Genomic DNA, 9,754 nt, shown 5'->3' with positions numbered 1-9,754 from the left:
GAGTAAAAAACATAAGAAAACAATCCAATGAAAAAAACGACGCTGTTGGGAATAAACGGCTTAGTTGAGGCAATATCTTGAGTCTTCGCTTCTTTGTATTGGAAAAAAAAAATCCACTATATCGACATGTTCAGCAAAGCTGTACTAGTCAAGGCCACTCATGCTAGGTTGGTTTGCTGTGAAACATCAGACGAAGATCTCCCATCATCATCGATCTGCACTGGCCAGCATGGTGATAAAAACTGGCCAAACCCAAACATGACTAATAACATTTGTTGTTGTTGTTGTTGTTGTTGTACAGTATATAGTAACTAATATAGTAGTATGAACGGAATTAAGTGTTCAGATGAATAAAATTACCTTAGTATTATAATCTGACATGCATGTAAAAACAAATAAGACTATATAAAGGAAAATAAAGTAGAAGAAAAAGAAAATAACATTATTATTTTGAAATACTATATCAATCTTTCTTTACCGGTGACAGCAATATTTACAATTTCTTCTCACATTTTTTTTAACCGAGAGGCATTCTGCCAAGGATGGGTTTAGTTCATACGTTTCTGTATTCTATCTCCTTCCTTCTTTTCTCACTCCTATGGCATTAATATCTTATCCACTTGCTGTTATCAAAAGTGCACACAAAAAAACGATAATGTACTGCTATAGAGAGAATATTAAGAGATCCTATATCATCATTGTAACTATAAATAAGATTATTAATGCAGTTAGAGACGCCCATTTCCAGTGTATCAGAGGCGTGAGTTTCCCAGATTTGACTAAGAAACCTTTTAAACAAATATCAACACTTCCGTACCACATGGTGTAAAATCATCACTAGAATTCATTAATATCCCTAATACAACAAAATCTAGATTTATGAATATGAATTTGAGCTATAAAGTATCGTGCCTAATCCTGAGGGGGGGGGGGTTAAACCTTGCAATTGCACTATGTCATAAAGGTTTTGAAAGGTTTGACAGAAAGGTTGTTGAATTGCAGCGGTATCGGAGGTGAAGTAGAAGGTTAAAAGCTAAATAGGAACCAATGTCTGCATCCCTGAATGCTGGCTAAGTGTTCTTCGTGCTCTAATCCTTTCAAATATAAAACGACGCATGATGTCAAATATATATATATATATATATGTGTGTGTGTATATATATATATATATATATGTATATATATATGTGTGTATATACATATATATATATATATATATATATGTGTATATATATATATATATATATACATAATATATATATACATATATACATACATATATATATGTATGTATATATCATATATATATGTGTATATATATATATTATATATAATATATATATATATATAATATACATATATACATATATATATATATACATATATACATACATATATATATGTATGTGTATATATATATATATATATATATAAATTTTATAAACAATGTGTGCGAGTGTGTAAGGACATTTTTAAAACAGTGATAGTTTACCCATGTACACTATGCAAAAATATTTTCCAGACTTAAGGAAACATTCACAGGATCTCTAAAAATACAACAGTCAAACAGTTTTGGAATTTTTCAATTGAATTTCCAGTAGAAACCTTTAAAACCTTTTCACGTAGTCTGTAGGTGGAACAACAAGAAGATTTCTGTCTCTCACATTCACAAAATGGTTCGTTCTTGCTAGTTTTGTGTTATACCCCTTAGTTTTATCCACAACGAAGCATATTGTATTACAAAAAAGAGACAGATAAAGGATTCAATCTAAAATGTTCAGGAGAGGCTTAGTATAATGTACTCATTATTAACTGCTGAAAGAACGACGTTGTTAAGATAATAATGATAATTTTATCACTTCTAATAATAATAATAATAACAACAACAACAACAATAATAATAATAATAATAATAATAATAATAATAATAATAATAATAATAATAATAATAATAAGGCCAAATAGCGATAATTGTGATCTGATATGAAAATCTACATTGGCTTCGTGAGCTATTTCAAGTGTTGTTTGACATTTTATATTATACATATTGTTACTCATTTCGATTATTTATTCGCATTAAGTATAGAACCTTACGAGCAAAGTAAGGCTATATAATGTGTATTTTATAAATTAATTCCTGTATACTTCCCGTATACTTTCCTATCATTGGCACCCTCACCCTCAACATATATATCTAATTTTATCTCTTCATTAGTTATCCCGATCTTTCTCATCCAAAAGGTAGTAGGAAAGTAATTCACACGAGAGAGAGAGAGAGAGAGAGAGAGAGAGAGAGAGAGATAATCATTCTCCAAATGTGTAAAAAACACTCTAGCGACCATCTATCTCTTCGTATTATGACGTTTAAGATGTTGAGCTCTTCAATCCTGTTTTGCATAGCTTCCATGACAAAAGCACACACTCTCTCTCTCTCTCTCTCTCTCTCTCTCTCTCTCTCTCTCATCCGAACCTAATAAAGAAACCACTACTTAGACCGTTTCATTGTCTCCAGATTTGTTTTTATCCCTCTCCCTGTCTTTCATCGTCTATCTCATTTCTTTCTTGAATCCTTTATTCTCATTCCCCCTCCTTATTACATTCACGATTATCATAATAGATCTCAGGACGTTTCCCGTCCTTCTCTTTGTCGAGGACTTCCTTCGCAGGTTTCCTTCAGTTTTAATTCAGGATCATCATCATTCCTTCAATCTATTTCTCTGCACTTCTAGTGTTACTATTTCGTCTACAATCCCTTTTCCGAATTGCTCATGTTATTGTTGTCTTCTTCTCTCCCATTGGATATGTTTTTTTATTGCATATCAGATTTAGTTTAAAAAGGAAAGCAATACATAAAAACCTAAATATAATTATACTTATTCGCCTTTAAATTCAATAAATATGATAATTTAGTATTTTTTATTACGGCACGTTGTTTCCTTTGTAAGTAACCACAACTGTCAAGACCTGGTAACCCATTTTGTACTTCCATAAATGATAGCAATCTATCATCCAATTAAATGTCGATACAATAAAATGTTTTCTTATTCTTCATATAGTTTCATTGTTCCTATACATGATCACACTATTGTTATTGTTATGATCAACACTTGTAAATATTCGGGTTTAACGTGTCCTAGGCTTTTAACATAAATATCATCTTCCAAAAAATAGATCAATAATAATAATAATAATAATAATAATAATAATAATAATAATAATAATAAAATAATAATAATAATAATGATAATAATAATAATAATGATATACATGTCGAAAGTGGAAATATAAAAATGTAATTTCCATTTAAAAACTAATACTTTCCCATAACCTTTCAATTTTTCGTCATAATAAGGTGTGCATAAGAATTATAGCCTTTATAATAAACTATATATCGTCACTGAAGCTTTGCGTGAAGAACTTAAATCTAATTACGATGGGTCATGATAAGGTATTCTTCCCTTTACCATGAATTAGTGTATGATACAGTTCTTTATCCTATCTTCATTGCGACTTTTATGTTTCAGAGTATTGTACTACCAGTGATCTACAATATGAGATTTATCTTAATTTAGCTAGTTTCTTATGACTTATTACCTCCGCCAGGAGGGTATGTTTTCGGTTCGGTTTGTTTGTTTCTCTGTTTGTCTGTCTGTCTGTGGACAACGTAGAGGCCACATTTCTACACGGAATCACTTCAAACTTGGCCAAGTAGTTCCCCAATGTGTATGGAAGAACTGATTAAATTTTGGTCAAGGTCACCCCAAGGTCAAGGTCACAGGGGTCACTGGTGTCACTATGACATAAGTGGCCATATCAAGAGACAGAAATAAAGCACTGACTTTTGCATAAGCCAACAGGGAAGTCCTAGTCCAGGCGCAACCCATGGGTGATGTTCAAATTTATAAAGGTCAAAGGTCAAGGTCATATTGGTGCATTATATCAATGTCATATTAAGTATCAGTGGCAAATGAACAAAGATCACTTGAAGGTCAAAAGTCAAGCAGGTCACTTGAAGGTCAAGGTCACGTGAAGGTCAAGGTCACGTGAAGGTCAAGGTCACCTGAAGGTCAAGGTCACGTGAAGGTCAAGTACATTTGAAGATCAAGGTCACTTGAAGCCAAGGTCATGTGAAGGTCAAGGTCACGTGAAGGTCAAGGTCACTTGAAGGTCACGTGAAGGTCAAGGTCATGTGAAGGTCGAAGTCACATCAATTCATGATTCTAGGACATATGGCGCTCTAGGTCACCTTGGCGGAGGTATGTCCTCTACGAGGACCATGTCCGCGTTCAGGACTTGCTCACTTGTTGGTCAATGTGGTCACCAGACATCATTGTATTTGGCAGTAAATCCATATAAATCGTGCTTCCACTTAACTATGATAAAGCTTAATTAATAAGCCTATTTATAAAAATATACAAAAACATCAGATACTCAGATTAGGAAATGACTTACATTCCAAAGATAAACAAAAATAAAAAGCAAAATACTATAAAAATATCTTTTGATTTATTTCACAACAAAACATTTTCTATATAGTTGAGGGAAATAAAATTACTTTTATAAAGTATCTTAAACTAAACTCTTTCGTGATAAAGCCTTAAAATAAAATCTGGATCTTCGTTTAGGAATAATTGATATATTATCATTAATCTACCTATTGCCATTTTACCTAAATTGAAAAAAAATTAATTTCAATACACAGTGACCCATACTTTCCTATATATCAAAATTTTTGCTCTCATTTCAAAAATCTTTCCTTATCCTTTTTAACTTTTTCTATCTCTCATAGACTTTGCATACAAAATATACAAGATTTCGTTAACATTTTGACTTTTACTCAAGTTAATAACAGCATTTTAATTTTTATAAAGAAGTTTCATCTCAAGAATATCTCTATATTCTAAATTCTATATCCATGATATTATTATTAAGGAAATGGAATTGACATGTTGAACTGGGATTTGGGAATCAACCAAAAGTATTAGAAAATTCATGTAGATAATTTAAAGGAGTTATAAAAGCGAGAAACCTACTAAATGAACAAACATAATGGAGATATGTAAACATTGAATATCATTCACATTTCCTATCCGCATTTACTGTGGGAAAAACGAAGTCTGAATTTAGGCATTATTATTTCAAAAATTGTAAATTATAAAAAACTTATGAGTAAATCAATAAATAAATTAATTAAGAACAAAGTTTTGGTTACATCTATATGGCCAGTTCAAGAAAGAATTACGGGAAAAACAAAAATGGATAAAATAAACTTCTGGTGAAAACTGTTTTCTACAACTAAAGTATATGGAGGATTTGCCACATATTTTCCTTAATCTTACCGAAATAAGGCTCTCTCTTTTAATGTTATTTCTTCTGTTTGTAATTAATCCCGGCTTCCTTCACTATTATACGATAACAATCTTCAGCAAGCAGAGCCAACTGTGTTCAGTGTGGAGCTTTCAATTTACTTATTTTATCTTTATTTTCCTTCAATAAAGCTCCTAAAAAAATAGATTGACTATTGTTGATCTTTCAGCAAATTCTTGGCCTTATTCGGTTTGAAAAGTGGCTGTAGGTTGTAATAATAATAATAATAATAATAATAATAATAATAATAATAATAATAATAATAATAATAATAATAATAATAATCACCATTTTCAACATTCTTATTATTACTCCCAAATATAAGAAACAAGTTGAAAAAGCTGATGTTATTTTGTTTTGTCTAAAATCTAAAAATATAGTGTAAAATATTAACATAAATAACATTGATAACTAATGATGATAAATTTTTGCCTCTTTTCAATACATAATCCTTAATGACCAGATTTTCATTTACTTGAAGAAAAATGAAGATTATTTCGAGGACTTATCTCAAACAAAGTAATTGTTCAAGTTGTTTTACTAATCAGAATTCTCTGTGAATGGATAAGAAATTAAATGGGTGGGGACAGGGAGAGCGACATTGGGTAACGACTGCATCTGTCTATTGTTATGCAAAAACTGAAAGACAGACGTGGTCTCTTATATATTGCTGTTGATGTGTCTGTCTACTAATCTTATTTCTTTTCGACATTTCATCAGCAATAGCTCGGACTGCAGATGGTCCCATGGCCGAGTTTTGGCTGATAGTAGTTTTTTATGAATATAACATAAGAAACAACAGGTTTAAAGGCTACTCATGAATGGCAGAGGCAAGGGACAGTGACATTGCCCAATCAAGCAGGACAATGCCCTAGAGACTGACCATCTATACATATGATCAGTGCCCTAGGACTAAGGAGGGCCAGGTAATAGCCCCCTGATGACTCAGCAAATAGAACTATAGGCTCCCCAAAACCTCCATCCTTGGCTCACAAGGATAATGAGGTTGCACGACCAAAGAAACTAACGAGTATGAGCGGAAATCAAACGCCAGTCTGGCGTTCACCAGTCAGGGACGTTACCACAACCTCAGGGAGGTTGACAACTTGGGTTGAGGTATTGTAAGAAAAAAAAAAAAGATTCCAGAAGTATTTTTTTTTCTCGAAAAGAAAGTATTTGAACGCACATAGGAATTTCAAAAATGTACTATCTTTGCTTAAATCGTATTCATAGTGCATATGTTTTTATGTTGACCAGGTTGACATGAGTCTTTTTATAGTTTATATATGACATATCTGTTTTTGACGTTATTAATAGTTTATATAGGACATATCTGTTTTGACGCTGTTGCTGTTCTTAGGATAATATATTGTTAATTTATTCTCATCATTTATTTATTTCCTTATTTCCTTTCCTCACTGAGGTACTTTTCCCTGATGGAGCCCTTGGACTTATAGCATCTTGCTTTTCCAACTAGGGTTGTAGCTTGGCTAGTAATAATAATAATAATAATAATAATAATAATAATAATAATAATAATAATGATAATAATAATAATAATCATATCTGGCCATTTTTTTTTATTGAAAGATATAAAAAAATACATAAACATTTTGGACAAATTTGTAATAGAGACATTTTTTTCTATTCTTGAAAGGACGACCAGAAACTCGTGCATGATATTTGAGGCAGATTGTAAGAAATAAGACAAGCATAGAGGACGAATTGAGCGTCGGAGATGTGGGTCAAATGCATTAGCTCTCTCGATGGCAAGTTTTATTCACTGTCTCTTTCCTTCCTCTTCTTCCAAGAATCGTGAGCTCCTTTCTCGCCGTTTTTTTATTTTCTTGCTTTTTTTCCCCACTTGTAGCCTCTCCCTCTTCAAAACATTTTCCCTTCTTTTAATTTGAAAGAAAAGAAAGGTTTTAGGATTCCCCTATCAATATTATTTGCATTTGATAAACTAAGAAACATACTTTTATAGTTTCTATATGAAAGATATATTTTAATGCTGTTACTGTTGTTATAATATTCTATTTTAATTGTCCATTACTTCTCTAGTAGTTGATTTATTTCCTTCTTTCCTTTCCTCACTGGGCTATTTTTCTCTGCTGGAGCCCTTGGGCTTATATCATCCTGCTTTTCCAACCAGGGTTGTAACTTAGCAAGTAACAATAATAATAATAACAATAAAAATAATTAAAATATTGATAACATATAGTGTATATACTATATATGTATTTATACACATTTACATACACGGGTATATTGTTTGCCTTGATATCATAAAGTCCCTGGCTCGATTACGGTCTTGAACCACCGGTCACCCAGCTATGAATAGTACCATTGTCAGTTTTAAGAGTTAATAAAAAGTCATGCGGCCATGAATCTCATTTCTAGACTTGCTGAGTTTCACAATGTAGTGTCTTGCTATTCATCTGGCTACAACAGTTCCTTCCCCTATCAATAGTGTGTGTGTGTGTGTGTATATATATATATATATATATATACAGTATATATATACATATATCTATATATATATATATATATATATCTTCGGTGAAGGCAGCAACAGCTAGTAATGAACACGAATATCACAGTATGGATAAGGAAAGAGTGGTTCAAAATATCCTTTTTATTCCCAACGTTTCGTGATTCTTAATCACATTGTCCAGGGCTACAAATAAAACGTATACAAAAAAAAAAAAAATAAGAAACAGTTAAAATCTTTTAAAAATTCATTCAAAACAATAAAAATCAGTTGAAATTTAAATGAAAATTAAAAGGGAAAAAAATATATAACTATATATATAACTATATATATATATATATATATATATATATATATATCTGACAAAGTAGTGGAACCAACCTCACAGAAGCGTAGTGAGAAACTGTATGCCAACAAGAGTTAGAAAACAAACCAAAGAAAGCTATGACAAATATAATTGAATGGAAGAAGCTTGAGTATTTAACGACGGAACTAGTCTTTTGATTGATATGGATTCAAGAAGAGGTTATTAGACACTTGACCTATGATGGTAAAATTTTAGTTGTCAATATTTTGTTTGCTCTTTTTACCATTATTCTGAATGATATATATATATATATATATATATGTATATGTATAATACATACATATATCTATATATATATATATATATATAGTTATAACATAAAAGAAGGTTTCCGTTCATTATCTTCCTTCAGGTTTGCATAGGGCATGTATACTGTGTAATATATATATATATATATATATATATGAGTGTGTGTGTCTTACATTAGCACGGTAAGTGGCAAACAGATCATAAGCAATAAATACATGTGTGGTTTACGTATTTACATACATGCATATATTTACACAAACTCATATATATATATATATATATATATATGTATATATATGTATACATATATATATATATATATATACATATATATATATATATATATATTTATATCAATTCAATTTATATAAAGCAGTAACAAAACTTTAAGGAATTTATCTACATTTATACAAAAACTTTTTACACATTGGCATGAACTCGGGAGAGACTTTACGTTTTAGATTTTATCTCGAAATATACAGGAATGGAAAATTTAAGCCAAATGAGGTAGCCCTTTGAAACTGGCAACAAGATAGCAATAATAATAATAATAATAATAATAATAATAATAATAATAATAATAATAATAATAATAAATTAGACTCGATGCATTTTTCCGAAAACAATCACTTATCAAAAGCATATATAAAATGCTTCCACATATCACAATCACAAAAGGTCAGCGTTGAAAGACTGCCGACAGTGACGTTCACACAGGTTTCTTTGAAGAAACTTGAAAATTCTGCTTTATTAACTTGAAAACTTTGTAGAGAGAAAATTACGGAATTGGAGATGAAAAAGATTTCCCGAGTCCCCAAATTTAAGGAACTCAAGGAGTCTCAGCAGTCATCACAAAATAGTTTGGGTTTTCCATATCTCAACCATCAATACTTTTCAGTCTAATAACAGTATAATATAAGCTCCCATACAAGAAATCTTTATCTATATCTAATGTCTCGGCACTTTTTATGTTCTCCAGTGAAGGTCCTTAATGAACTGAATAGTGGAAAATTTCATGGGATATCTAAAAAGCGTATTGTAACATTTTTAACTTTACTTGAACTCTTGAGTTCTTGGCTACGCCAAAGAATCCATTCCATATTCAGTTAAAAAAAGCCACTTTTCATAATTTTTCAGTCTGGATATATTATGTTGATTACTTAATTTCAAAAGTTCAAACTTGCAGCAAATGTTTTTATGTTGAACAGGCTGACTAAAGTCTTTTTATAGTTTATATATGAAATATCTGTTTTAATGCTGTTAATGTTTTAAAAAAAATA

Source organism: Palaemon carinicauda, chromosome 8 (assembly GCF_036898095.1).
Source record: "Palaemon carinicauda isolate YSFRI2023 chromosome 8, ASM3689809v2, whole genome shotgun sequence".
Classification (NCBI taxonomy): Eukaryota; Metazoa; Arthropoda; class Malacostraca; order Decapoda; family Palaemonidae; genus Palaemon; species Palaemon carinicauda.
The sequence above is the reverse complement of the archived record's forward strand: the minus strand, read 5'-3'. Positions refer to the sequence as shown.